Genomic DNA, 26687 nt, shown 5'->3' with positions numbered 1-26687 from the left:
TGTGTGTGTGTGTGTGTGTGTGTGTGTGTGTGTGTGTGTGTGTGTGTGTGTGTGTGTGTGAGATATAAGCAGCCTTGGAAGATCTTTACCCAACTACGGACGTTTTTCTGGGAAGAATCTTTGATAAATTATCACTAGTCAAGTAAATGCTTAAGAGAGCCATTATTTGAACAGCCATTCTAATATTTAGTAAGACTAAAATAAATTATCTTATTTAATTAAAACATCATAGATCTGTTTTATTTTGATTTTCAGAGAAGGCCTTTAAAATGTTTCAATAAAGGCTGTTCCATACCCTCACTTCTCCAAAGATTATACCTAAAAGCAGCATTATTATATGACAAGGTTGAAGCACTCCTGATTCTATTACATATTTATATTTATATATTATACTTCAATATACAATTGAAAAAGAATTAACAATGTCATGATTCATTTAAAATATTAAAATATATTACTCAACTGCTAAAAAACTGCCAATGGCACCTTGCTGTCTAGAACACTGAAATCCAAACCACACTGCTTGAATTATTAAGACCCATTTATAGTCTGGCCCCATCTTATGTGACCACCCTCCCCTCCAGGGCTGCAATATCTACCACTTGCACAACTGCCTGTAGAGGGTCAGCACTGCTCAACAAGAGCCAATCAGTGACGCCATTCAATCTAGGGTTCCTTTGCTCTACCATTCTCCTTCCTGGAATTCTTTAATTACCCTTCAAGGTCCAGATGAACTTTAACTTCTGTTATGAAGACCTTCCAGATATTTCTAGGCCTAACATACTTTTACAAAAATTCTTCCTTCACCAAACGTAGCATCCCAACTTAATGTTAATTGTTTTTTGGTTTTTGTTCACTTGTTTATCTACCCATCAAAATCTGGGTAGGGTCATGCTTTATCCTCTCTGCCTCCCTTGCCATGAACTCAGTATAGTGATAAATAGACACAGAAGATGCTCAAAAAATAGTTGCTGAGTGCCTCTTGAAAGAATATAGGAGAGGCAGTCTAGGCCTAACTCTTTTTTTTTTTTTTAAGATTTTATTTATTTATTTGACAGAGAGAGAGAGATAGCGAGAGCAGGAACACAAGCAGGGGGAGTGGGAGTGGGAGAAGCAGGGAGCCCGATGTGAGGCTTGATCCCAGGACCCTGGGATCATGACCTGAACCAAAGGCAGACAGACGCTTAACGACTGAGCCACCCAGACATCCCTAGGCCTAACTCTTGCATAACTATAAATCATACCCCACACACACACACACACACACACACACACACAAACACACACACACACAGTATTCCCTTTAAATATTCTACCTTCTTCAATTAAGAAGGGAAAATATTACCTTTTTTACCTACTTAATTACATTGCAATAAACAAATATTATGAACAAAGGTGTTTTTTTTTTCTCCAGGAATTTTAATAATATTTTCTCATTGGCACTACCTAATTGAAGAATACAAGTCTTTTTATTTTCTTGAGAGCATAAATGTTTTTAAATGTTGTACAAGTGGAAGCCATGCATCAATACCAATCACCCTGCCCCCCATCCTACTACTGACATATTGGCATAAATGACTGCTGATAATCCTCATGCACAAAAAGTGCTATTAGTTATTGAAGGTCACCATGACTAGATGAAAAGATATTCCACTTAGCCTTTGGGGAATAGATTCCCATTCCTGATCTAAACAGTTGAGTTCCACTGTTCTTCATTTCCTCTTGTAATTGTTGGTGAGTGTACATGAAAGCCTGCATGTGTACATGTATAATGTGTGTGTGTGTGTGTTGAGCAGGGAGGAGGGAAGAAAGGAAAAGAGAGTTAGACATCTGTTCCATAGGTTTTTAGTAAATGGTAGCCACAGATAGAGGACAAATGGATGGATGGATAGATGGATGCATACATGCACGCATGGATGGAGATTGTTTTAACCAAAAGTCAGCACCTCTCAGAGGTCTTCGAAGTAGACCTAAGCCACTTTCCTACTTTGAGTCTATTATATATTTAGAAAAAGAAAGAAATGCCAAATTTAAGTTTATGAACTCCTGCTAAATTTTAAACCCTTGCATTTAACAAAGAACTCTTAATTTCCGCAAAAAAAAGGTAAGATGATGAAATGTAACTGGGTTATTTATAAGATACTTATAAGATATACTTAAAAATTAATTTATAGCACACCCTAAATGGCACAGTATAGTAATGACACAAATTAGCAATCAATCATATGATAAACCTGTACTTCTGTCAATCTTATCAGAGTACATCAGCACTTGAATACAAATCTCAGAGTCTAAATTTGAGGTCACTGAGAGTCAACATCAGTGATTCTCGAGTTTCCCAGTGCTAATAAATGGGTTGGGACTTAGACATTCTGGCATCGCTTGGGCAGTAACCATTTGGAATAACTGAAAGTTTTAAAACTCAACTGGAGCAGTATTCATTAGAATTATGTTTAAAAAGCAATCAGCACTATTTTAAGTTATGATTTGCCAAGAAGCTACTGTTAGGCCATAACTGATTGCTTGAGCAGGAACTCTGCTCTTGAAGTTTTTATTCCTCAAGTCTGTGGGCTGTCAGAGCAGTATCATGACAAAGTTTTTCCCATTTGCATGGTTAAATATACCCCAAGGGAAAATTTCCTTTGCAAATAATATTTAGAGTCAAGAGAATTAAAGAAACTTGATTAAATGAAAGAAAGAATAGTTTCTAGATCAAGACTTAATTAGTATTCACTTGATTTAAAAGCACAAGGATATAATGTATCACTGTAAATAGCATCTTTCACATGCATTTGTCTCAATGGAGCTATGAAATAAATGGCACATAAAATGAATCAAAAGGTAACAGTCAATGAATGGAAGCAGTCAGGTAATGAATGATCATTACCTCTTTCTCTTGCTGGATCCATCTCCTGCTGGATGAATCCAAATTCATCCTCATTCATCAGGTTTATGGAATGTCTACTCTGTGTGGAGTATTATTGTCCCAGCCCTCACACAAAATCTTAAAGTCCAGGAAGGAGGTTTGAGATATCAAGGCAGAGGGCAAGGCAGAGATATTGGCACATAGTAGGCTCTCAATAAACGGCAGCAATCTCTTTCCTTTCCCTTTCCATTCCCTGGATCTTCTTTATATAAGTGGCATATTTGAGCTGTGAAACTTAAATCAGAGGATTGAGAATATGTTTGATAAAAGTCTTAAATTTATGTCATAATCTAAAAAGATAAAGAACTTATAGATTCAAAAGTTGGCAATAAATGAAAAAAGTTTAAAACATGGTATGACAGGATTTTAAGTGATCCTTTCAATGTGGATTCTATTAATGTTATTGTTGTTTTAATGCTTATAGTGCCATAAATAATTAGAGAGGGAGAGAAGAAGGAAGGAAGGAAGGAAGGAAGGAAGGAAGGAAGGAAGGAAGGATGGAAGGATGGAAAGGAGGGAGGAAGGAAAGAAAGGAGGGAGGAAGGATGGGAGGGAGGGAAGAGGAGGAGAGGAGAGGAGAGAAAATTGTACAAAGCAGAAATACTTTCGAGTTCTGTAGTAGAAAAAGCACCATATTCTGTCCTGAGCTCTGTCCCAACTGGGTATCCCTGAACAGAATACTGCACAGTGTGGCTTTCCCTTATATGAACTATAAGATGAGGTAGCTGACCAGATTTTCTCCAAGATCTATTCTCACTCCACCATCCCATAGTGCAAGCCCAATGAACTAGTGGCAGATAAGAGAGATACAAAGTTCTATGCCTCTGTGTTACAGTGTTTATCCCCTAAGTTCAAATCCTACTACAAGACACTGAATATGGGGCGCCTGTGTGGCTCAGTCGTTAAGCGTCTGCCTTCGGCTCAGGTCATGATCCCAGGGTCCTGGGATCGAGCCCCGCTTCGGGCTCCCTGCTCAGCGGGAAGCCTGCTTCTCCCTCTCCCACTCCCCCTGCTTGTGTTCCCTTTCTCGCTGTCTCTCTCTCTGTCAAATAAATAAAAATCTTAAAAAAAAATAAAAAAAAAAGACACTGAATATGATTTCTACCAGAGTTTGCTGAAGTCAGTCTACAACTCAAACCCTGGTGCCACTATTTACTAGCTCTGATGTTGGACAGGCTACTTAATCTCTCTGTTCCTCAGTTATCTATCCCACAGGGTCATTATGTGGATCAAAGTTTAAATATCATATGTAAAACATATATTGCATGGCATCTATTAAACATTAAATGCGTCATCTACTATTGTTGTTATTATAACAAAGATGTAATACAAACAAAACCAGCAGAGGATAGAAGGAGTACATAGAAGAGTACATGATGAAAATACTTAGGTATGTAGTTGGTCATTAGGAGGCTGGTGATCGGTAAGCTCAATGACACAGTAATCTGATATGGTTACCAGAAAATGCTAGGAAAACGCAAAACACTTTACACAAAGTCTGTAAAGGGGAAGATAATACTGAAGTAATTTGTTCATTCTGAGCACCAAACATTTAGAAATAGAGTATGAAAAGACTCAAATTATAAAAATAGGAACAGTTTAAGATTCAGGACAAATTGTCTTCAAATATTTAAAACACTCTCATGTCAAAGCAATGTATTTATTCAATATGACTCCCTGGAAAGACCAGGAATAGTCAGTAGAAGAGGAAGCCAGTTTTCAGTTTGGAATGGAATGGACTTGTTGGGGAAGTAAAAAATCCCTGGAGCTATTCAGTACTGACTAATGACAACTGGACGTGCAAGCACCAACTCCTGGTAAGAAAGCTGAAGTTCTCACTCAAGAGAAAATTCAATCGAAGGGTGAACACAAGACTTTCGACATCCCTTCCACCTGCATTTTATGATGTAAATGTCTAGTAACATAAATTGTAATAGCATTTCTCATGTACAGAATGACCATTTGGCATGTATGCAAGACAATGGTGTTAAATGAGAGCACAGAATTAATATTAAAAGTTCAGATATCTCCATTAAATTTTTGGCTGGAGTTGTCAACCTATGGCCAATCTTAGTGGCTTGAGTTGACTACCAGCCATACACAGATCTTCAATTTAAAAGAAATGCAACAAAAATATTGTATTTTTCACCCATAAAGTGGATAACTAGCTCATTAATGCTCCAAAGTATTTCTGTAGTTAGTATAAACCTAGGTAAATTATTCTAATATTAATTATAATTTCAGACATAGTCTGACAGTTCTAATGACATTGTTTAAGCCATTTTTGATTTTTCATGTTTCCCAGAAGAGATATACAGACCTATAAAACATAGTTGGCTGGGTCACCAATTTAATTTTGACCTCAGGACAAGTCCTTTAACCTCTCTGAGATCCAATTATCTTATCTATTTAAAAAGGGGGAACAAGGGATGGCAATAAGTAAGTATTTTCTAAGGTCTTTTACACTCTAAAATGTGCTTTTATGAAACGATCATCCTTCAAAATAAAACTCAAAGCACATTTCCTATTTCCTTACTTGTTCATCATTTTTCCCAGTGAAGACATCTTCAGCCATAATACAGGGATATGAAGCCTTCAGTCTATAACACCACCAGCAACTGCTCTATGAGGCAGTTTTATTCTGTCCTTCTGGGGTTTGGAAGAAGTTACTTGACTGAGGGAGGGGATTTTACAGCTAGAAGCCATCTTCACATCAAGCAATAATTAACTGTAAATAATGGACAAAGCAGCTTTGGTGACAGGAAGGGAGAGTATAAAATGTCTCTTTCATAAATACAATCTTGGAATGAACCATTTACTCTAACTTTACTTCCTAAATGCTTTATTTTCTCAGGCCTTCTAGACCCATTTCAATGAGTTTATATTAAAAGTTTATCCTCATGTGTTGCTATATTTGAGTTTCCAATGATAAAAGAAAACATATAAAGTCAACTTACCCATCAATTTTTCACCCTTAGCCAACTATTCCAATGACAATAAACTATTCTTATAGTTATTATTCCTATATTAAAAGTTTATCCTCATGTGTTGCTATATTTCAGTTTCCAATGATAAAAGAAAACATATAAAGTCAACTTACCCATCAGTTTTTCACACTTAGCCAACTATTCCAACGACAATAAACTATTCCTATAGTTATTATTCCTATTCCAATAAACTATACCAGTAACTCCCAACATAAAACCTGTTCAACTGTACTTTGAACCCATAAGTCTTTCTCTATAAATATTTAGCCTGAAATCAAGCTCCACAATTATATTCTGTTGGACTATTTTCTTTAAAAATGAACTACTTAAAAAAAATGAGATACAAACTATTAGACAAGGTCCCTTTAAAGAGGGACTGGACAAAGTGCTGAGAACAATCTGTACTGGCAGGGGACAAAAAAGATGACCTAATAGGTCTATTCTGTCTCTAATTTCTGTGATTTGAGGATTTTTTTACTCCTGCAGTAATATTTGTGAGTTTAACAGTTTCTCAAAACTATTATTAGTTACCAAGGAAACACAAAATGTTTGCAGAAATAAATAAGCAAATGGACTGGACCTAAATAGCAGGTTTTTCCAGCTTCCCATTTAATAATTGTAGTGGCGTCATATTATCAATTCTTCATTCTCTCCAAGTCATTCTGCTCACCTACTGGCACGCTCACTGGAGACCCAGAGCCAAGTCATAGCATCCGATGTAAACCAAGAACAGGAGGTTCCTGGATCAACAGGAGAGTCTCAAACGTAGACTTTGCTGCTTCACTTGTTGAGGAACAAAAACTATAGCACTGTCAGTGGGACATCAGGTAGTGGTTGGCTTTGTGACCACCATTTTGAGGGACAATATGCAAATTGCTTTTAAATGACCCACTGTCTACAGAAAGGCAATGAACATGATTAAAATATATACAGATAAAAAGACACAATATGCATATATGGCCCATAGTGGGAAAACACAGATGTTTTATAAATGTTTATAAAAAGATTAGAAGGGAACATAGTGTGGTTGACCCTTAAACTATGTGGGGATTAGGGGCACTGAATCCTGTGCAGTCAAAAGTCTGCGTATAAATTTGTCTCCCCAAAACTTAATTACTAACAACCTACCATTGAACAGAAGCCTTACTAATAACATAAATAATTAACACATATTTTGTACCCATATTATATATTGTATTCTTGTGATAAAGTATGCTAAAGAAAAATATATTATTAATAAAATCATAAAGAAAATATACTTACAGTACTGCACTGTAAAAATTCTGCATATAAGTGGACTCATGCAGTTCAAGCCTGTTTAAGGGTCAATTGTACCTCTCTTAATAGTTGGCAGTATTCACGAGGTAGGGCTAGATGTAAAATGTCTTTTCTACTTTTCTGCATTTTCCAAATTATCATGGGCATTGAACTGTTCTAAAATTCATTTTCAAAGCCACAAAAAATCATCTTAATAATAGGCTTCTCATTCTCTAGTATTACTACTGTATTACCACTGACACTGTTGCTATAATCAGCCTGAGTTTGCTCTAAAGTGCATTAGTCCCTGCTGTAAAATCAAAGTCAGCTGAAGTATGACTAGGAATAGTTGATGGGCTTCTGGAAACCTCAAGGACTAGAGACGACAGGAGATTTGGGTTGCAGATAAGAGCAAGTGGGTCTCTATGCAAATCCAGGTTCACTGTAACCCATTAATTGTTGGTGGAAGGCTCTAGGTGCGCAGTGCACGTGCTGTGTGCTGCCTGGAGATGGGGTAGGTTTTGTGTGGGCACTTATTTTTTTTTTTTAGATTATTTATTTATTTATTTGACAGAGAGAGAGAGAGAGAGAGAGAGCAGAAGCAGGGGGAGCAGAGGGGAGGGAGAAACAGGCTCCCGAGTAGGGAGCCCCACGACAACAACGACGACGACCGTGACGACGAGCCCGAGGACACGGGGCTCCATCCCAGGACCTTGGGATCACGACCCAAGCTGAAGGCAGACACTCAATCAACTGAGCCACCCAGGCGCCCCTTGTGTGGGCACTTATGTGTACAAAACTAGGCAGAAGACGCCTGGGCAACAGAAAGAAGAGTGAAAGGAACAGGTTAGAAAACTGTTCAGAGTGTCTGGCTGGCTCAGTGGGTAGGGTGACTCTTAAGCTCAGGGTTGTGATTTCAAGCCCTAAGTTGCAAATGGAGCTTACTTAAAAAAAATAAAATGCTCTTTAAAAAAAAGAAAGTGTTTTTGGCATGGAGAGAAGGTGCTTTTGCCCTGAGACATCCTTTTTGGCTCTACATTCTATAGCTGCCCACCAGTGGTGCTCAGTCCCTTCCTCTTGTGTAGCAGCAGAGGAGAGATCAGCACTGGATACATGGCAGGCTAGCCCAATGTTCACAGACAAAGCTGCTTTGCAAGAAGCCTGCCAGTGAGGTATTAGAATGTTCCCTGAGGTGGTATACTTTAATGCCAAAGGCTCACACTCTGGCTAATCCAACTGCAGCCTAATGTAATGCAAGCCTACAGAACTTTTCCCCATGCCATCCTGGATCTGTCCCCACTACGCTCAGCTTCTCATATAGGACTATACCTGTTGATAAGAATTGTTTTCCTTTGTGTGTTATAGTGTTTTCACATACACTATTTTATAGATGCAAAGGAGCAAACATATCACACTCAAAAGTTAGTGTTACTATCTCATAAATTCCAACAGAGCTTCCAGGGAGCGGGGCTCATCACCCCTTAACTGATGAAAGAAGCATTAGTGAAAATTGGGGGCAGCTGGGAAGAAAGGTGCAGTTAATTATGAATACTGTTTCTCTTGCACTTATTTGGATGACTAAAAGACTTCACCAGTCACAAGAAGAAACAAAGCCAGGAAGACAGGGCATGAAAGAAAGAGTAGTCATTTCACAAAGAGAAACCGGCTTTGACATTCTTGGTAATATGTTAATGGTATTTTTAAACAGTTAAATGACAATATTGTGTACATTGCTAATAACATCGGTTTTTGTGGTCACTGTATTGAACTCCTGGCATTAGCTTGAACCACCGGAAATTGCTGATATTCAACTGTTTTTGACTATCTAACAAGTGCGATTCGTATAGTTCAATTTAATCGATATATTCTAGTTTCCACCCTTATTGCCTATAAACCCTTCTTCCTCATTAGAAAGCGATTAGATTGGTAGAAAAATTCCTTTGAACCATTTCCAAATAACAACTTAAAGCTACTGCTGATTTAGATCATAAATTTAAATTACTCATTACAGAAAGGACTTTAATTTGTAGTTAAACTTATTTGTAGGAAATTTTGGATTATAAAATAAGTCATATAGCAACTGGACAATAAAATTTTCAGTAAAAAAGGAAGTAAAATTTTCTCAGCCAAGACTGAGGCACAGTGGTCATAACTCCATTCTTTTGATAAATACACATCAGAAGCCAAGACAACAAAAATTACATCTCAAAGAGAATGTTCATAGGAAGGGAGAAGGAAATAAAAGTCCACTTGCGGAGTCCTGTGGCCAACAGAACATAATACCAATGGCTGGTTGGAATTTCCAAAGAAGACCCAGGGTGCTCTCGTGTCAGATAAACATCCCCCCTGCTCAGGACGCTTGACTTTCATCTGTTGGAAAACTGTCATATTATTCTAATTTTATTAGACCAAAACATGCTACCAACATCCTCAAAAAAGCTGTCTTATCTTATATACAAATAGTCTTAGTCTTATATACAAATCCATGATGTCTCCAATGTGAACAACTTCCCTAGGGTTATTCAGTGCATAATCAGGGTGGCTCTGGTGGGTGGCCTGCAAAGGTCAGTCTTGGTTTTCCTAGTTTAACATTCAATCTGGAAAATAAAGATAGAAACTTCTCAACTAAATCTGAGCATTTTTTTAACTAACACTTCTGAGAGATTCTGAGCAAACCATTAAGAGAAGACTAAGGCTGTATTCATAAACACTGGTTCAAATCACTACATTTGTTACTTACTAGCAGTATGACCTTGGTCAAGCCATTTCACCCTTCCAAATGTGTTTCTTCACCTGAAAAGTATGACTAATACCACCTTACAATGTTGGAGTACTTGTAGAACACTAAGCACAGTGACTAGCATGAACTAAAAAGCTCAACAAATGTTATTATTGGTTCCTGAAGAGTGGTATACATCGTGATCTCAGCTGGAATGCTGAGTCATAGCTGGGTCAGACATCACTGCTTCAGGGAGTAACACAGCACCAGGCAAGGCACACAAGGAGTTCTAATCCTCTTTTCTCTTGCTTCATAACCCTAGACAAGTGTTGTATCCACTTAACTTCTCTGTTCTTCAGCTACTACAGTTAAAGAAAAGGAGGAAATAATGCTGACATATTTTACAGGGCAAGTGGGAAATCAAAAATATGGAAATAAATGCAAAGCATAAGTACAAAAATGTGGGAAAGAAATAAAAGAGTCCAATGTTAGGAAACCTGTACCTATCAGAGGGGAAAGGAGGCAAAACCAGTTACAAAAATGCTGGCTTTGGGTAAAGATACTTTGTCACCAGTTTGAAGCTGAGATGCAGGTGTTTATGCACCTTTCACAACAATCATTTTATCTCACTGAATGAATCAAATCTAGCATAAAAGTCTCAAAAACATGTTTAATAAGTACAGGGCAAGTATAGGAGACTAAAAAGATTCAACCACCCTTCACAACTATAAGGTAGGATAACAAAACTAACAAACCAATATCTAAAATGTTAATATGAAAGTGTAAATCAAATATTAAATTTTAAGCTCAGTGGAAGGGTACAGTCATTGGTTTCTCAAAAGAGTATATATAAAAAGCAGAAGTTTAACAGGCTTCTCAGTAGAGTGATATAAAAGAACTATCAAAGTGAGCCCACAGTTTAGCAAAGATGACACACGTTTTTGTGCCCTGTATATTTTTTTCACGATTTTCACTAATATATTCTCTGCAACCAGCCTTTCTCTACTCCAAACTAAGGAAGAGAAACAAACTGCTTTCATTATTCCTGTTTGACAAAACACATATAAACAGTAGTTCTATATACCTATGTACATCATAATAGGAAGCAATCCTATTTTAATGTTTATTTAAAAAGTTAAATAGACTCAAGTCATTAAAACTACTCAATTCATTTGAAGCTTGCAAATAAGGCAGCCACATCCCTAATTTACTTAGCAGATTCACCTAGTTGGTTAGAACTTCAGAGATTAATTCTCTTATTAATGTGCAAAATAATTAGGAGGCTAATTCTCATTTCCCAGAAAAAGAATTTTTAAAAGTAAATCTGCCCCATACTAGAGGCTTAATTCAGTCATATTTGATCAGTTTCTTTTTTCTTCTCATGTCTTTGTTTTCTAGTAGAAGAGAACAAATGGATTAAAACTGGTCCTGAAGTTCTATTTTTACACTTTGTCTTGAAAGTACAGCATAAAACATTTATTTTTTTTAAATAAATACTTTCCCTGACAAATAAACATTAGTTTGAACTACTTTCGTTAAAACAGGCATGCAGAAATGAGGAACTAGGAGGTTCTTTCAGGAAAACACTGAAAAAATAAGATTTCATCTGGCCTTCCCATCATCACTTGAAGAATTGTTTGGTAGTTACATCATCAGGAAATAAAATACTATCCTCTGAGGACCCCTACTCTTTACAAAAAGGGAAGAGAAGGTTTGAAGTCTAAATCACCCCCGGGATGTCTCAAAAAAAAAAAAAATCCAAAAAACTAAAAAAGGCTTCTGGCTCCCTCTCCCGCCTCCCCCCAGCAACCAAAAAACAAATGTAACAAAAATATATTTACAAAAGCTTAAATAAGAATAACAGGATGTGCATTTAAGAATCTGAAGCAGTAACAGGAGCTTTAAAGCCCCAGAGGGAGAAGAGTTACTAACGGATTGACCATGACCCCCAATGACTTGGTTAGCCAGGCAGGAGGGCGCCGGCGTCCCGGGCCCGCAGCCCATTCCCCTCCGCGGGGAGCCAGGGACCGACCGTCCGTTCACACGGTCCGAGCGTCGGCGGACCTGGGGCGCATTGTCGCTGTTGCGCCGCCGCCGCCGCCGCCGCGGATCCGGCTGTCATCCGCGCCCCCGCCGACCGCGCCGCACACGCGGAGCGCCTTATAAGGCAGCGCAGTGACGTAACGCCCTTAGGCCGGGCGCGCTCGGCGCCCCGCTCGCATTGTTCGGGTGACTCCCGGAGCGCGCACAGCCCGCTCGCAGCGCTGCGAGACTGCGGCCCCCTCCGGCCCCCGCCCGGCCCCGGCGCAGGCAGCTCAGGTAAGCCCAGGAGAGCCGCTCAGCTCCAGCAAGGGGCATAGCTGTCAGAGAACCAGGCGGACTGTAAGTGGCTTTTAAAGTTAGCATCACCAACTGCAGACAGGTTTCGAAAAGCGCGTCCAATGAACTCTAGGTTCAAAACCTTTTTCAACTCACACAAAACTTAGAAAGTTTACTCCAACGGAAAAACAGATTTGGGATTTGATTTTAAATGACGAGTGCTGGGGGATGACTATATATTACATACTCTCTCCAAGTGAGCCACAGCTGAATCCTGCCTGTGTTGAGAAATCTTTGGGAAAGGGTGGTGGTGGGGGAAGATATATTGTAATACCACAACTCAATCTCCTGATCTTATATCTCCTCGGACTTGAATTCCCTTATGTCTTAGAGAGCAAAGTGCGAAACATTACCACATGGTAGTGGATTTATTAGTGCCGATTCTCACTCCCTCCCCTTTGTGAATCTTCATATAAAAGACTAGAAAAACACTGTTAGAAATACATCTTGTAATTAGGATGAATCTAACTTAAAAAGTTGAGCACTTAAGCTTCAAAATTTACAAACTAATCTGTCTTAAAAGCATTTGCCAATTTGTACATGGACGTAACTCTCATAATTTTGAGTTCCAACTTTTTACTTCAACTCCAATCAATGGATAAATGACAAACTGCACTGAAAATTAAAGATAATGCTAGTTTCTCTAGAGTAATATTTTGGACAATGGTTTTTTATATAGAAATGCTAATTTAAAAGGTAAAGCCTGTAGAAGAATTTTGTTAATCAGTGGCATTTTGAACTTTAAGTTACATCTAAACACTGAACAGGCTATTGCTATAAATGGACCCTTACCATATGATAATTAAGCACCTGGATGAACATCTGCATATTTTACTTTACTTTTCAGAATAAAAATTAGCAGAAGAGTTAAGAAAATATGCTATGTCACATTTAAAACATTGGAATAAGAGATGAAAAAACCATTTTATCACTCAAACTTTATTTGGTTTGAACATATACTGTAAAATAAAATTTAAGAAATGTATGACAATTATTTCCCTTTTAAATAGCCTCTATATTTAACTTATCATTTGAAACAGCATTTTCTACATGCCCAAAATTCGGGATTTATCTGTTTCTAGTAATTCCTGTGGTTGAGTATTTTAAAGCATATAATATTGGTGCCTACTACTTTTGCTTCATGGAGTTTTGTTTTGTTTGCTAATTTTGTTTGGAGCAATGCAAGATTTTGGTTTCAGTATTCTAAAAGAAAAATTATATGTTATTTGGTCTGAAGATAGGCTATGTAAACTGCAGGTTAGTATGGAAAAGTAGGATTTCCCTAAAACTATTATTTCAAATCTAGGGAAGCCTACCATAATGAGAAGAAAGCGGGGCCAACACCCAGGTCCCTGTGAAGTACGAAATATGCAATAAAAAGTTGTTTATTTGATATAGGCTGTAATTGGAAATGGAAAAATTCTTGCTTTGGTAAAAAGGTATTCCACTCTTTTGGAACTGATAGAAGAGGAGGGAAACAGAAACCATCAATTATTGTTTCAGCTACACCCAGAGTGCCATCTGTACCATAAACTATAGCTCAACTGTTGAAAATCATAACCTCTATTAAATCTCTAACAGCTGTGTTTCCCAGGGTCTGCATTTTTATTTTTTTTTAAATAGGCAAGCATCATTTTTTTACATCTTTAAATGACATACTTCAATATTCCACACTTTTTTCCATTTATTAACTATAAAGCATGGCTTAAAGAACAAATCACCCATAAGACCCTTTTAAAACTGAAAGTTCAACAAGATTTATTGTGGATACATTATCACACAGTGGGCTCTCTGAATGAGCATTAGTCCTTGCGACAATCTATATGATAGAAAAAATATTTTAGATAGAATGAATGTAAATTTTTACATTTCCAAATAAAGCAAATATTAATTTTATGCTTAACAAATTCATTTGTCCTTTTATGGCAATTAAACTTAAATGTGAAGCACTGGTATTTTTGTGGTATTTTCCTAATGCTGTGATGGAGTCTACAGAAAGAGCCAATATGAAAACACAAATCAAGCTTTGGACTTCTTAATTTCCAAGCCCAGTTGCAATTCCCATAAATTTACCTTCTCAAAAGGCTGTGAATTTTGTTTTAGGGTTCTTACTACCCCTTCTCCCCAGAAAATTGACTTTGGTAATAAATGGATTTTGAGGTAAAAGAGTGAAAATGGAGAACCAAGAATAAAATTCCATTTTCTTCTTAGGTCATGTTCTGTCTATATCTAATGCTTTAGAGCAAAGTGAATGCTTTTACAAGGTGAAGAGAGAAAAAAATACAGCCTCCTCTTTAAGGGGAAAAGGAAGGGAGGCAGGAAGAGAACTATTTATAAAAACTGGATATTGTGGCATAATAACCAGAAGATGTAAAGCAATATTGTTCTCAACCTGCTTCACGTACTGAAATCTGTTGTAGTAGCAGTAACATAGCTGGTCATTATATTTGAAAAATCTAACACATCTTACCTTATCCTCTTGGGTATATTGTTAATTTTAAAAGATTTTTAAAGTTTATTTAATTTGTCTTTGACGGTGAATGTAGCTTCAATTTAATCTGGTTAGTTTCTGTAAATTATGTTTTAAATAAGGATTTAAAGATGAAGAGACACTGCATAAAGCAGCCAGCATCACACACTTTAAAAGAAATATTTCTATGGCTGCTTCTGCCATCACTACAGTATTTATATGTCCACCAACTCAATCACTTACATTTACTATGTGCTGGTCAGTTTCTACTTCGAATGTTAGGTACACTAATTCCTAGAGGATCATCCCAACACTGTTTTAAGCCCTCCTACATCCCTCTTTTTCTTAAAAAGCAGAGTTGAGATTCTCTCTCCCTGGCTTTCTTCTATACTAACATTACCTCTGATTGGGAAAGCTGAGCAAAACAAAAGTGGAAAGACTCTCCAAGGAAAGTCCCTTGGTTCTTTTTCAGATATGGGAGAAGCATTCCCTTTTCATGCTTGTTCTCTCAGATGCTTTAGCAGATTAAGATAGGACAGGAGCAGTTTTAATTCTGAGCCCAAAAACAGAGTAACACATTAGTAGTGTTCTATCTCCAGTCTGACCATCCTTACATTCCTACTCCGTATTGGTTCCAAAATCAGATTAACTCTTAAAGATACAATTACTATTTTTTAACGATAAACTTGAGGAATGGGGTGTATGTGTGTGTGTGTGTGTGTGTGGTGGGGGATAAGGAAGTATGTAAAGAAATAGGTATGTTAAGTGTACCATTAGGGCAGGTTAAGGTGTAGCCAAACCCAACTTCTTGTTTTTGTTTATAACTTCTAATTCTAGCCTAAAGGACAGTTTTAACAGTAAAAGAGAACATAAACACTCAACTCCACAGATAGGAGTTTAAGAAGAAACTTGGTAAGTTTTTCTGTATGGACAATGGGATGCCCTAGGCCCCAGAGTCTACACACACTCTCTGTCTCTCTCTCTGGCAAGGAATGTCCACAGAGCTTTATAGGTGGAAGAAGCCTTGGAGGCCATCTGATCCAAATGCCTCACTTTACAGAAGAAATTGATGTACACAGTGTGACTTGGCTCAGAGACAGAGTTACTCAGAGGCAGAGCCAGAGCCCCCTGCATTCTTGGGCTACAGCCTTTGCTTTCTCCTTAAATTAGTGCAAGGAAGAGTTGAGGGCAGAAGCCCCAGAAGAAGTCTTGGCACTGGAGGTGTTAATTTGGATATAAAATCCATTAAAAAAAAAAAGCAGAAAGGTTCAAAGTTCTTGTTAATAAATATAAGCAGTAACAAGGCAAGGGGAAAGGAGGGAGGTGAAAACCAGTAGGGTTCAACCAGGCTATTACAATGGAAGGGAGGTGATAAAAGGAAGACAAAACAAATAATAACTGTACTTAAAGGTCCTCCGGTGGCAAAGCCTACTCTGCTTAGAAGCTGAGTGGCTCCCCAGAAAGAATGTATGCTCTGTGTCAAAGACATTCAGGTCTGAACCACAACTTGACAACTGACCTCTTCTCAGCATCTTCCAACTAAGCATTCTACACTCCCCATACCTCCCCAGCTAGTAGGTTCCCTTTCAAAGCTCAGTGACTCAAAAGCCTTTAAAACAACCTCCTCAAACACTGCAGAGGAAGTAACTAATGAAGGCTATAAGCTCCTGGTGATACTTACACCTTGCTTTACTTTCCTTCACACAATGCATTGCTACATGACATTAAATTACATATTAACTACTTATTTGTCTATTGTCTCCGGGACTCCTTGAGGGTCAATTTTGCAACCAACTTTATTCCTAGCACCTGGCAAAGTATCTCACTATAGTTAGTAGGTGTGTCACTGGGACAAGAAGGGTGTTGGATAAATGTACGAACAAATAAATTACAACCTAGAAGCTCCTTACTTGGTAAGAAAAGAGTATTTCTGAATACTATGGGCTAGGAAGGGCCTCTTCCTCGAGATTCTGTTTAGTAGCCTAAAACAAATCTCTGCCACTATCTGAAGTAACCACATAGAACTGACTACAAACACAAAACCCAAGAAACAAACCAGGCTCAGATGAAGTCAACACAGTGAAATCTACTTTGTACTATACACTAAGTGTTGTGTAGGCAGACTAAGTCAGATGCTTCTCTGCTCTCTGCCTACCTCCACCTGCCTGCCTCACTTTAACTTCCTCCCCCAAATAATGAGAATAAAGGTGGTGAAAGAATACCAGGTGAATAGCTGTGGGGCATGGAATGGATGGGAAGCAAAATACGGATGAGCAGAGTATAGTGGTTTTTGTCCTTAGGGAAGGGTAGATTCCTCTGTTTTCCCTAATCTCTGTGCCTCAGCTGAAGGCCTACAAGATGCAGTGACTGGGCCCAAACAGCTTGTCCTTGCCATAACTAGAAACCAGCAGATCACCTTTTATGAAGCATATACTTTGATTCTGAAGTTTCTGTGGGGAGTTCAGTGAATCTGCCAGGTTTCACAGAGAAGGAGTGATTTTTCTGTATTTCAGTTAGCTAATTCCAATGTCAACCTTTGAAGCCAGCCTAGGGCTTGTAACTCTTCTTCAGCAGCAAACACTGACTGAGTTATCTTTCAGGCACTGTGCTAAGCACAAGGCAGGACAACAGGCCCAGCAACTAAGTTCTCCACACACCATACCATGTCACTAACCCAGGTACACCTACTAACACTCACAGGCTCCATGTTGGTGACAGCGACTTAAGATCACCAGCAGCTCTTGCACAATGCTCCTGTCCTGTTCTTTTTTTAATAGACTGATAAAGCAACATAGGTAAGACAGGTCAGCTGTACATAAAAATTAAGTGAAGGTAAACAATGTGGGACTGGTAAAGAAGAAACAAAACCAAGCAGAGCAGAGTCAATCTTTAAGCTTGCTTGTGTACTTACTAATGATACTAAATTGGCATGGACAAATAGTGTTATCTCAATAGTAAGACTAAAGAGTAGGAATAATGGTTCATAAATCCAAGTTTCCCCTCTTCTTCTTGTCTCTACCATCTATTCCCTGGGTAAGCTTCCTGTAGCCTTGGCTTCCACAAACCTAAGAAAAGGGAACACTCATCCACCATAAGCATCTCTCAATACTGGGGAAGGATGGAATAAGGAGCAGTAACCCCTAAGGGTACTCTGATTAACTGGAACCAAAGACTATATAAAAATATAAGCTACTGGTCATATCATTACAGAAAAATTAGCTAAAGAAAATGGGACGACTGTGAGGGGGAAAAGTCTACTCTTAAGCACAGAGAAAAGATTAACAGAACTGTAGTATTTGAGCCTGTGAGAGCTCCAAATCACTGCACCAAGAACAGCCTCAAAGATGAGGTCAGCCCTTCAATATGGGCGGCTCAGAGAGAAGCAAATCTGCCAGATTTACTGTATCTCATGGCCCACCAGTCTTGGAATAAAAGTTTAAAGGTGAACTAAGTTTTCTCTTTCTGTTTTAAAATTATTTTTTTAATAAAATTCTTTTTTAAGTGAACCAAAACAAAAAACAAATCTCTGAGCAGAAATCATAAAAGGAATGTGAAACATTCATCACATTTGGGCTGACAAGACTTAAGTGACTGCTGCTGTTACATGTGAAGAAAAGGAAGGTGCTGCTTGGCCTAGAAGCTTGAGAAGAGCAGAGAAAGTTCTTTCTTGCTAAAGACAAAGGACCATGTAGTGAGATGCTATCCAAATCCCTTAGCCTTAGTTTGTTAGTCTGTTAACTGGAAATGGCAGAGGACGTAAATCACTCTGTGGAATTTTGAGAGATGTAATCCTTTGGGGCTAAAGGGAAAATTGTTCTTCAAAAATAATATTCATTCATTTATTATCAAGATAGTTAAACACTCATGTTATTAAAGAAATACATTATGTTTGAGGTTGTATATTATCCTTTAGGCTTTCATGGAACTAGATAAATGGGGCAGACAGATCTTTTAGATAAAGGTGTGAACAATTCTGTCAACTGATCTGGGGTTCCACTCAATTCCCCTAAAATTATGCCTCACAAGATTCTTCTTACAATCCCATAAAATTCATTGGGCTGGGTAAAGATGCAAAGAATCACAAGCAAAGTTAAGATTCTCTGGCTGGACTTCCCCCATCTTGACTTTATTTAAATTTGTCTTCAAGTGAATTCCTCATTTCACTAAAGGGTTGTCCCTCCTCAGAAGTGACAGGAACAAGAGGAACAAAACTTTACGTTTTTTTCTGTTCTAATAATAAGAGCAAATTCTGAGAACTTTAGGTATCATTCAGCCCAAGAAAGAGTTCTGCTCCCCTAAGAAATGGTTCTTCTCATCTCTCAATCATTTGGTCATCAAGTACATACTTGAATTCAAACCCATGTGGGGGATACAGAGATACCAAATCCTTGACGGAGCTTAGAGTTAGTTCAAGAGCAAAATTAATATCCCAAAACAAATTAGAAAGTGGTATAAAACAATATAAAGTATTTGTGTCACAAAACTATAAGGGCTTTCGGGACTCAGAAAGGGGGCATCAGCCAGACAAGTTAGGGAACAAACATTCAAAGAAAAGATGGGAACTGAAATGTAAATGGAAGCTATTGAATGGAGTATACCAAAAAGGATGGCAGATTTATTCCTTGGAAGTCTACTACGGAAATGGAATCTGAGGTTAAAAAAAAAAAAGAAAAGAAAAGGCTTGAACCAGGATCCGAACATCCAAACTATGATTTTTAAATTCAGTATATGGCCTTCAGAACAACCTGGACTTATGTAGAAAGGAAGTCATCTCTTTAAAGTGAAGATTAAATATGACAATAAAGCAGTTGTCACAGTGCAGGACCCATAGTAGACACTCAGTGAATGGTACCTATGATTTTTCTAGTTAAGCCAGTCTGCCCACAAGGATGGTGCTCCACCATCATCATCTGAGCTATAAATAGGGTTCCACCAGTTGAGGCACAAGGGGTTGCCTTAGTACCAAAGAGTGGTGCTTTGTAGGATGCAGTCTGAAAAAGCTCATGTTCTCTCATACCCAGACATGAAGTGAAGTAAAGGATTAAGCCTTTTGGAGAGAATCCATGTATCTAGTGCCTAACCTCTGCTACTGTGAAAAGCGAGGTTATCTTTTATTCTGATTTCCCTGCTAGAAGGGAATCCCTCTTATGAGAAACCCACATGAGCTTTCCAAGGGGTGTTTAGTCACCTGAAATAAGCAAGTTGCTGAGTAAGTTAAATGACCAAAGAACAAAAGGCTTATTAAAAAAAAAAACTAGCCGGGAATCTCCCTGTTTTACTTCAAAAGTCCTACCATGACTGGGAGGCACACAAATAAAATAAATGGGTAAGACAAATCTTAACATTGGCTGAAGAGCTTATATCACATCCTAGCCACAGACAATAAAGAATCCTAGTCTAAGTACTAAGAGTCTAAGTACTTCTTCAGAGGTGTTAATTTTTTTAGTTTTAGTGTACTTTCAAATTTAGCATAACATTTTAAGTGTCAGACACTGAAAAGATTTATTTCTTTATTTTTATAGCACACTTATATAACCCTGAATGACAGTACTTGACATATAAAGAACCAAAAATAAATCTGAATCCCATGAAATTCCAATTAAGGTGCCATGTAGTTATGAAGCATTGGGACCTAAAATCTCTTCTGATGAAACAAAATATATTTTTAACATATGAATTTGTAGACAAGGCTATACAAAAAAGGAAGGAAAGGAGTTTAAAGGTTTGTGGGGGTTTTATTCTGTGGAACTGAGATTTGAGCATTATCAAAGGCTTTGTAAACCTTAGAGATCAAATTGTATAGCTTTCCCCATGTTGCAGCTGAGGTGAAAGGCAGATAAGGCAAAGTCATAGAGCTAAGTCAGTAGCATATTTTGGTCCAGCATTCCCTGTCCATTAGATACACAGCTCTTCTGAAAGTGGCTTTTCTGTTGTTTGAAAATTGGGGTTTGCTTTTTTTCTTTGTTTTCAGCTGTGAATGAGTGAACTTTAAAAGTGAAGAACTGAATCAGTATTTGCAAAAACACTTTTTCAACTACTGCAAATCTGAAATAGTTTGACCTTTCTTAAAATTCAAATCACAAGGTCAGATATAGTCAGGGCAAAAATATAGCACATATCCAAGGTATACAACAGCCTTTTCTTTAATTCTGCCACAAACAGATTTCTCACAGGGATAAACATAACTAAATGGATGAAACTTGCTGAGGAACAAAATCAGCAGCAGACCCAAAGCCAAGGGAAGCAGAGTGTAGAGTCACTGCTTTCACTTCTAGCAGGTCTGTTGCTAACCACTGTAGCATCTTGATTGAATTGCCCCTTACTACACAAGGTTAATATTCTCTAGAACACATTCATCTGAAAAGAACCCAACTTAGAGAAGAAAAAATAAGATCAAACTCTGTGTTCATGCATTCTGTCTTCTCAAAACTTGGGAATGGAAGAAAATGAAAATCTAACCCAAACGCTTGGAACTGTCAGGGAAAATTAAACAAGGGGTGGATGACCAAAATAGTTTAAATTTTTACAGTGCACACAAGGGGATGCAAAACACAGACCACACAAAAAAATGATCATATACATTCCAAGGGATTCTAGATTAAAATGTTCCCACCTGTCTGTAATTAAACTTTACATATGGCCCATGCTATATAGCTCTCTAAAACATCATGGAGAAGACAGAAGTCAGTCATCCTCATGAACTAGGAAAAGTGGGTAAGGGTAGATGGAGGATGTTCACTGTGGTTCATGATCTGATTGTTTGCTCAGCAGGAAGCCAAGCCAAGCATCAACCTTCATCCTCCAATTGCCCTGACCTGTGACTACTATTCAGTGCTATCAGATGTTTGTAGTCGCTTTGTCCCTTATTTACTGATTTACTATAGCTAAAATGGAAGGGGTGGGGGTGGAATTCTCTAGGGATCAAAATGTTTCACATTTTACTCTTGTGGCTCCTATTTAAAAGCCTGTTTCTCATGGCAAACTGTGTGACTCAGTAGTCACAATAAAATATAAGCCTCTGTTGTTGTGGTTTCTAAATTTCTGAAGTTTTAATTTCCCACTAACAAGTTAGGAAACGTTTGGTTTCCCAAGCATACCATGTTAGCCACTGACCCTGTAAAGGCAGCCAGACTACAAGGAGGTGAAAACCAGTGAACTCATCTATTCTGGCACATGACTGCTCTCTGCTTTGGCCTTTTATGTTAAATCTGACAAACTGAACACCAGTGAATTAACGTATGAAAGCCAAATAAAAGAGGAAAGCCTTTTTTTTTTTTCTTAAAGACTTACAGGAACTAGGGGCTTAAAAAAATTTTTTTTGGCTCAGAATAAGATTTGGAAAAGGATATACTCTTTGTAACCTTTTAAAGGAGAGAAAATTCAAGAAAGAAAAGCAACCTACCAAAGAAAAAGTGTTTAGAGAAAGGAATTATACTAATCCTCCAAAATACCTATTTGCAATATCTGAATGAAAATAACCTGTGATCTGGGAAGAGAAAAAAAAGGGACTAATGGAGATTAAAAACAAAGAAAATTCTTCAGCTACATCAGAATGCTCTTCTAAAGAATCCATGCCTGTTTACCTCAATCCACTAAGACACAAAAGAAACATCCAAATATAGATGAATTTTGAACAATAAGAGAAATACAAATAAATATCCTTAGTAAGATAAAGCACATGCACCCACACTTTTAAGGGTATATAGTATTATGCCCTTGAAGTCTGCCTGAGAAAAGGCTGCCTGTTAAAAATATTTTCCGAGAACTTTAAGTTCCTTGAAATGTTCAACGGAAATGGTATTTATGACAAAACCACCTCCTCTGGGGAACATGAGATGTTTTTACTGGCAAAGTCACAATTTTTAAAACCATCCAAAAATATTTATGAATTTATACCAAATGACTAAACTTGCTTTATTATTACAGTGATTAGGAAAATATTTGTTACTATCTCATCAAGGCTCCAAGTTATCCTGAACCTACACAGAAATACTGTGACAAAACAGAGGACTGTAAATGGCAGTGATTTTCTGGGCCTTTGACAGACAGAATATTACAACACAATTACTGCTGGGAGAGGCTGGTACATAAGATATATGAGATAGGGCTGTGGGTGTATGTCATGGTGGTGAGAAACAGGATTTGGAGTAAAAACTGTATTGGCATTCTGGTTCTGCCAATTAACCAGCAGAACCTTTGGCAAATTATCTAACTTCTGAGCCTCAGTTGCTTTTTTTGTGAAATGAGGACAACACTTGCCTCCAGTGACTTTCCAGGACTAGCATGGTACGTGGCATATAATAATTGTTCAATAAATGGTAACTTACATTGACTGTAGGGGGAAAGGAACTACTTATTATGTGTCTACTGCTTATAGTTACAACCTTAATCCTTAACAGAGTACTCAGTTCAAAAACAGAATAGGTATTTGTTCAAATATTTACTGAATACCAATTAAGTACCCAGTACTGTTCCTGACTAAAAATATAATATTGAATAAAACTGACAAGTAACTGACCCGTTATTGAATAAAACACACACACACACCCCTACCCACTTGTATTAAGTTTATATTCTAGTAGGAGAGACAGTCGATCAAATAAGTAAAATACAGTATACCAGATGGTACTAGATGAGATGAGGGAGGTGAGTGGCTCCCTGGGGAGGTAACCAGTACAAAAAACACAGGCCCTGTTGTGTTCAGGGAACAAGGAAGGTGGTGTGAGCAAAGACAGGAGGAGTCAAGGAGCCGATTGGGGGGGTGGGGAAAGTTGAGGAATGAACAAGTGAACACTAAAAACATGGGATGGGAGAAAGAGGAAACTCTTTTAAGGTCAGTACTCTTGGGTTTCTAGCATGTAGTCTGGTTTAACGGAGAAGAACACATGCTTTGAGTCAGTGCTCTTTGGTAATCCTTTAACCTGTCTATATTCTAGTTTTTTGGTTTGTATCCTCATCTGTAAAACGGAACTAATACTTCATAACATTGTTATAAGGATTAAGATCAAGTGGCAAAGAGTAGACCTTCAATCTGCTTGTCTGTTTCTATAAGCTAAATCCTGCACTGGATAGTAAGAATTGCAATCTTCCAGTCTCCAGTTCCAGGGTTACCATTAACAATGGCCTTGCATGTTATGCAATCTGCCTGGGCCTCAGTTTCTCAACTGAGAAAATACAGATGCTACACACAGATATTTTAAAGACAGATATACAATAATCAAGGCGATGTTATAAAAATTATAATCAAATATTATTATTACAATTTATCTTAAAATTACCTTTTATATGAAATTTTTTATTTTAAAAGTTTTAAAACAGTAAAAGTATATGACTCCCTCTATATTATTCGATTTAAAAAAGGCTACAAATTTTAATTTCTTTAGCATGAAGTTGTAAAGATTTTATTCAGCAGTCATGCTGAATTTTATTCCTTTTTCCAACCCCTGCTTAAGAATCCTGATGTAATGGAAAGCTCTCCAAGAAAATGTCTAACTGCAAAAATCAAGGTGACAGACAAACAGTTATAGAATGCTACTTCTTGTATAAAGAAGAATAAGAGTCTTTATTTGTATTTGCTTGTTTACTCATATAAAGACATTCTAGAAGTACCTATAAGAGAAAATATGTACAGTGGTTATAGGTTGGGAAAGGGGTATGGGTAGATGAAGGATGAAGTGGGAGAAAGACACAGTTTACCTTTTAATATACATATTTTTAAACATGTATTATATATTTAAGAATACTAATCTGCAATCCAAAACTGAAGTTCATACTTGCTTATAAGCGAGTTAAAACTGAGCCAAATAATTACAAAGTTATTTATATAACAATATGAAAATCAAACTTGTTTCTCAGACAATTTGGGTGTTCTTCAACCTGTTACTTTATATTTTTTTCCAAACAGCTCAACAAAAAATATTATAAAACATCCTCAGTAGTCTTCTCCACATTTTTCACTAGGGAAAGCATACCTGGCAGGAAGCAGCATATCCAGAAAAAGACTGTTCCCTCCAGGTCTGCACCAAATCAGTCAGCCCACACTGCCTCTGAGTACCCAAGTAGACAAGTCTAAGAGTATCTGATCCCAGCAAAGAAAGTGTATGTTCAAACTCAAGGAATGAAGAACAGGGGTAAGATGAGCAGAACATTACAGAGGCTTTGGGAACGTGAGCTACTAGCATCCATTGTGATATACTGGCATTTCACTGAATAATGAACATTCACATTATTCTTTTCCATGAAGGGAGAAGAGCTGTGGTCTGTAAACCAAAGAGAAATGGAAAATACTGCCTAATCCCAAATATATCTGAGCAGCAGATAATGAAAAGGAGTATGAATATCAGAGACAACTAACAAAGAGATCTAATAGAAGCTTTCAAAAAAATTACCTATGCCTTAAAATGGTCGTTCTCCACTAAAGATGATTTTTGTCCCCAGGTTTTTTGCAAAGTTGGGAGACATCTTTTGGTTGTGACAACTGAGTTGGGGGTTACTGGGTTATTCCAGCATTCAGTAGGTAGAGGCCAGGGATGTTGTTGAACATCCTACAATGCACAGGACAGGCCCCATAACAAAGAATTATTCAGCCCAAAATGTCAATGGTATCAAGGCTGAGAAACCCTGGCCTAAAATGACAATCATTGTGGCTAACTGATGTGTGTGGCTAAAAAGATCCATTAATGGCCTGAAAGTAGATCACGGTAAACAGATTAGGTAATCATATCTTTCATTCTAGTATGCATTCTGACTCTCTCTCCTAGGCGACTCCTACTTTAGGCCAGTCCATTGTGGCTGAGGTGCTCTTCTATTTTGCCTCACCATCACAGTTTCCTACTTCTAATAGTAACTGAAACGTATTGGGCCAGGTAGTATGCTAGGAGCTTTTATATGGATTTTTTTAAAAGATTTTATTTATTTATTTGACAGAGAGAGACAGAGTGAAAGAGGGAACATAAGCAGGGGTGAGTGAGAGAGGGAGAAGAAGCAGGCTCCTGGTGGAGCAGGGAGCCCGGTACGGGGCTCGATCCCAGGACCCCGGCATCATGACCTGAGCCGAAGGCAGGTGCTTAACGACTGAGCCACCCAGGTGCCCTATATGGATTGTTTTACTTAATCCTCAGAACAACACTATTATGAGGGAGTCTCCATTATTATTCCCATTCTACAGATGAAGAAAGTGAGACTCGTAGAAGTTAAATTGCTTGCTCAGTCATACTAGATAGAAGCAGGAAAGCCAAGATTCAACTCTGGCTTGAAAACTGAACCCCAGAATCTGAATTTTTCCCCCAGCACTACCCTTTCTCCCTTCTATTGCCTCTTTTCCATTGGTGCTGCATCGCTGGCAAGTATACTTGCTCCCTGTCAGGTATCCTGCCTGTCCCTTGCCACTCAGCTACCTGCAATTGTTTACTGCCATCTACTGCTAGGGCAGTAGGGAGGACATCAGCCCTATCCTATAGAAGGCTACCTTGGGGCAAAAGGGTAAGATAACAGAAGAACGCAAATCAGAAAGAGTACTAAATCAACCACAGAAAGAGGGAGGAAGGAATGAAAAGAATGATAAATGAAGTGTTAGGAACCTGGGGACAAGCCCAATATTATCACCACCATCACCAACTTAAACTTAAAGGCAGCTCTGTACATAAGGCACCCTCCATAATACAGAAGCACACACATATCTGTGGCAACCCAAGGCATCACATGCTGGGTAGTTTTTTTGAAGCTTCTCTGTAGAGAGAGACAAGGCAGCAAGGGGGAAGGTGTGATTGGCTCAGGTAGGCCTTAAAAGATCAGGGAGATGTCCACCTAAAACTCAGTCAGCCAAGGACCTGAAGTCTCAATCTGATGAAAGATAGATAGGCTGGGGGGGGGGGGGGGGGGGGGGTGGGGGTGGGGGGGGGGGGGGGTGCACAACCATGCTATTTTCATTCTTTTCATTGCTTCCTCCCT

At 38.1% G+C, this 26687-nt stretch overlaps 2 protein-coding genes and 1 long non-coding RNA gene across 4 annotated transcripts in view; 2 read left to right on the top strand and 1 right to left on the bottom strand.

Annotated features, from left to right (window-relative positions):
- The window catches only part of CMSS1 (cms1 ribosomal small subunit homolog), a 377448-nt gene that overhangs the window by 306188 nt on the left and 44573 nt on the right, over nucleotides 1–26687 (bottom strand). The gene's annotated exons all lie outside the window — the stretch shown is intronic.
- The window catches only part of FILIP1L (filamin A interacting protein 1 like), a 53250-nt gene continuing 38651 nt past the window's right edge, over nucleotides 12089–26687 (top strand). The window contains exon 1 of the mRNA XM_025873337.2: nucleotides 12089–12208. The gene's annotated coding sequence lies outside the window, so the exon portion shown is untranslated. The remainder of the gene's footprint in view (nucleotides 12209–26687) is intronic.
- Nucleotides 22791–25164, top strand: LOC141373997 (uncharacterized). The gene is made up of 3 exons (XR_012380509.1): nucleotides 22791–23024; nucleotides 24699–24868; nucleotides 24982–25164. It is a non-coding gene; the product is annotated as an uncharacterized lncRNA (long non-coding RNA).

Source organism: Callorhinus ursinus, unplaced genomic scaffold (assembly GCF_003265705.2).
Source record: "Callorhinus ursinus isolate GAN/ISIS: 27379988/994484 unplaced genomic scaffold, GSC_fseal_2.0 scaffold1, whole genome shotgun sequence".
Taxonomy (NCBI): domain Eukaryota; kingdom Metazoa; phylum Chordata; class Mammalia; order Carnivora; family Otariidae; genus Callorhinus; species Callorhinus ursinus.
Note: the sequence above shows the minus strand (reverse complement) of the source record. Positions and strands in the feature narration are given on the sequence as shown.